This window comes from Bombus vosnesenskii, unplaced genomic scaffold, assembly GCF_011952255.1.
Source record: "Bombus vosnesenskii isolate JDL3184/JDL3185 unplaced genomic scaffold, Bvos_JDL3184-5_v1.1 scf7180000013265, whole genome shotgun sequence".
Lineage (NCBI taxonomy): Eukaryota > Metazoa > Arthropoda > Insecta > Hymenoptera > Apidae > Bombus > Bombus vosnesenskii.
Genome location: NW_022882925.1, coordinates 6,895,089 through 6,899,098, shown reverse-complemented (window position 1 = coordinate 6,899,098; position 4,010 = coordinate 6,895,089). Strand labels below are relative to the sequence as shown.

The following is a 4,010-nucleotide window of genomic DNA, read 5'->3' as shown; positions in this document are numbered from 1 at the left end:
CTTTTTGAAATTAGAATCAGTGCTTCGTGCAAAAGGATTTAGTCTCTCCAATATTAAAGAATATAAGTATCTTGAATATCGTGCTTATTATTAACACTAATTTTTCTAAGAGCAAGTTAAGAAGAAGTAATTTATGTCTTGTTACAGACTTATTATCTGAATATCTACTTCTTATTATCTGAGAGAATCTAGCAATGCTTCAATATTTAAAAGCGTAAATATCTTTATACATTGCATTTGAATTAATTTTATTTTTTTTTTATAATCAAAATTTTCTAATAGTCAATACTGCCTTTAGAAATAATTTATAATATTTCATATTTTGTTAAAGATGGTCGACATACTCTACTTCTTCCTATCTTCTGGTGGGAATCTAGCTATGCTCCAGCAGCCGAAAGTGTAAATATCTTTGTATATCATATTTCAATTAATACTATATCCCATCTTATCATTAAACTTTTCCAATAATCAACACTATATCTTTAGGGATAAATTGTAATATTCTGCATTTTGTTAAAGATGTTTCACACCCTTCTGTGCTTTTTCCTATTCTCTGGGGAGGATCTAATGGTGCTTCAGAAGTCAAAATTGTAAGTATCTTCGCATACTATATTATATTTCAATCAATCTGGCCGAAGTTTTTCTATTGATGTAGAACTCTCTGAAATAATTGACATTGTACATTTAAGAATAAGTGTAACGTTCCACATTTTTTTAGAAATTTTTCACAGCCGTCATCCTCGTCGAATTTGATGGTCCATGCTTGATAACGACCATCGTGATGATTTCTTCTGGGCTACTGCAATATTGATGGTAATATCCTCGGTGTTCAATGGTGAGTCGCATACATTTTTATTCTTCCAGTCATTTAATCATGTCGTAGGATGAAAGATACGAGTCGACACGTGTGATTGGCTGTATTTTTCGTCGAATTTTTTGCGAGCATACTGACCGCTGGTATTTATTGTACCCATAAATAATAACACATAGTTTTGTGATTTATTTATTAGTTCAGAATAGGTTTTGTTGCACATCGCGGTTTTTGATAGTTAATTCAAACGCATGTATTTGAGAATTTATAAAATTAAAACGTGTTCAATATGAATATTTATAAAAACTAAATATTCATGCAAATATACATCTATATAAATATAAATGGTAAAGTAAGCTATGAATATAAATCTAAAATATGAAATAAATATGAAATATCAAATATTGATGTAACTTCATTTGAGTATTTCGTAGCAGGGAAATCGGATATTTTCCGACTTCATTACTATCAAAGCTGCAATTATTACACGATAGTAATAACAATAGACACTATCGTTATTATTGGATGTAGTAAGTAATTTTCAATTTCATGTTTCTGTTTTATGAAACTATTGAGTTATTTAATTATTTGACTTCTACATTATAAGCTTCAATAGAATTGAATACATAAAGATATTAAGGTTCAATTTCCGCCACACGAATGTATGATATTTTAAGTACAAGAAGAAATTTCGCGACAGAGTTGATTTTTATATCAAAGCAATAAGTTTGAAAATTTCTTTTGTGTCTTCGAAAATGTACTTTAATGAGAAAATTGCCTGAAATTATTTTTATCAATATTAAATTTAGTATCAATTATCTCATTGATATTTGTCCTTCTTCTAATAAGTATATTTCTTACTTGCTGCTAATTTTTTTCAATTAAGTGTTAAAATTTCAATAATATAATAAAGTAGATGTAATTAAGTAAAATTAATAAGTTAGAGTTATTACAATGTAAAATAAAGTAATAAAATACAAATTTAAAGAATATTAGTCTGCCAAATACAAAGTATAATATAACAGACAAGCCAATCAGCTTTTTAATTCAAGATTTTTAGATTTAACCGCTTCCGTATCCACTGTCAGGATCTCACTCACGTGTCCAGATGCTATTTGAGTGGGAGAAAGACCATAGGTACGATGATCATATATCGAATAATTTGCTAGGTCGATGATGTGTTAGTGTATCGTGCACGACATATTTTCCACATGTGTATCTGTGGTTAGATTATGGAATTGTGTCATTTTGACTTTTAATTCATTTACTATAATTTCAACCATAAAATAAGATTCATACAAATAATAATCTAATTGCAATGTGCAATAACAGTATCAGATCCAATATTAAATAACCAGATTACAGATAGCGATATTATTAATCGTATTATTATATTTTATATCATTTGTGTCAGTAATATAATTTTCTTAAGAATATGTATGAATACTTAGAATTAAAGTAAAGGTTTACACGGATCTTATCATATTCCTTGCAATGTTTACTAGCCATCGTCAGTCGATTACAGGAAATAGTACGTGCATTAGAGTGTGCAAGTTGTTTGTTAAACTCGACGACTGTCGGAGGCGTCTTGGAACGTCTCTTTAATGAAAATCCTTATGCCCGGGCTATGTGTGACAACTATAGAACGAGTGTATTGCTGTGTCTGTCTCTTGCCATTTTGTTAAAAATAGGACTGAATGGGATACATAGCATACTTTCTAGTATGAGTGTTAAATCATAATTAGGTAAGGCCGGGCAGCCGTAGTCTTTGTTCTAGGCATACTTTCGCGTGTCCAACCAGTCCCAGGAAATTTGAAGGTGAAGCTGGAATGAATGGTGCATGCCACTCGTATCTGGCTTTGCCCATCGATTCTTCGACTTTTGCGATCGTGGTCGTGAGTAGGATTCCAAACTAATGTTTATCTATTGCGCGAGCGTGCATGTGCGAACATACAGCGATCATTATGATTGTTGCTCGATCATGTGTCTTTGAATCGGTTTTCACAATTTATATTTTTATTCCTACTTTATAAATTATTTTTTGTTTCGCAATCAGAAAGCTTCGAACTAGATTTAAGTTTCAGCAGGCATTGCACCCGAAGAAAAAAGAGGCTACAACCCAAAGAGACCCGAAAAATTTTCCATAGAGGAGGATTCTGGATCATGCAAAGCATGGAAAGCCATTCTCATTACTATTTTGTTACTATGCTCGTTTTTAATATCTGCAGTTGTAGTATTTTTCTTCTTTTTTGGAGGAGGAGGGGGCAATATATATGTCTCTCTTTGTTTTTATATTTCTATTTTTTTTTTGTTAATGTTGTGAAATATGTTAAAGTGTGGATAAAGACACATACACATGTGTATCTCATGCTATATCCATTTACCTTATTGTATTTAGATTCTTAGATAGATAAAAACCTTAAACAAATCATTAGATTTTTATAAGGATAAGGTGTGTAACATTTTCAGATCTGTGATAGGACCTATACAATATTTTAAGTTGACAGAGATCCATGGTATTTCAGGATATACAGAAAGGTAGTCAAGCTTAGAAGGTATATTAATCCCACACGACACCCCTTTCCTTTTTTCTTGTTATAATTAGATACTTATATATATATAAGACAGTTCGGATTTATTGTAAAATAAGGATAAATTTATGGTTAGGAAGGATGCTTTTGAGTTAGAAGGCTAGTTATTTTATTGGTAGATGAGAATAAATTTAAAATTAAAAATTGAGATAGGTATTTTTTTGCTACAGAGTTGCTTAATAGTTACTTTTTAGTGGAGATCTTATACGATATGTATATTGTTAGGGAGGGATAAATTTACAGTTAGAAAATCTGTTTCTGAGTTAAGCAGTTAATGAATAGTTATTTTTTAGTGAAGATTTTATACGATATGCGACACGATAACTACTACTACTATCTACTAAATACAATAATTAATTATGTATTTATTTATGATATATTAATAGCTAAGTGCATGTGTAATTACTGATGGTTAGCATATGTAGTCAGTAACTAAGTAATGGAGTAATGTAATAATGTAATAAAGTAGTTAATAAATATATGAATCATTTGTAAAACATTTAATTCTGTTTTCCTCATCTTACACTCGTTAATTGTCAGTTACTCTATATTTTTTTTAACCGCGTATGAAACAGTATCTCATATAGAATTACATAATTAGTTTAAAA

At 30.0% G+C, this 4,010-nt stretch overlaps 1 long non-coding RNA gene across 2 annotated transcripts; it reads left to right on the top strand.

Annotated features, from left to right (window-relative positions):
- Positions 1-339: 339 nt before the first annotated feature.
- Positions 340-3,750, top strand: LOC117243288. Of its 2 annotated transcripts, none has more exons than XR_004495426.1 (3): positions 340-590; positions 732-835; positions 1,900-3,750. It is a non-coding gene; the product is annotated as an uncharacterized LOC117243288 (long non-coding RNA). The 2 variants fall into 2 exon arrangements; XR_004495425.1 differs by having other exon boundaries at positions 719-835.
- The last annotated feature ends 260 nt before the right edge of the window (positions 3,751-4,010 follow it).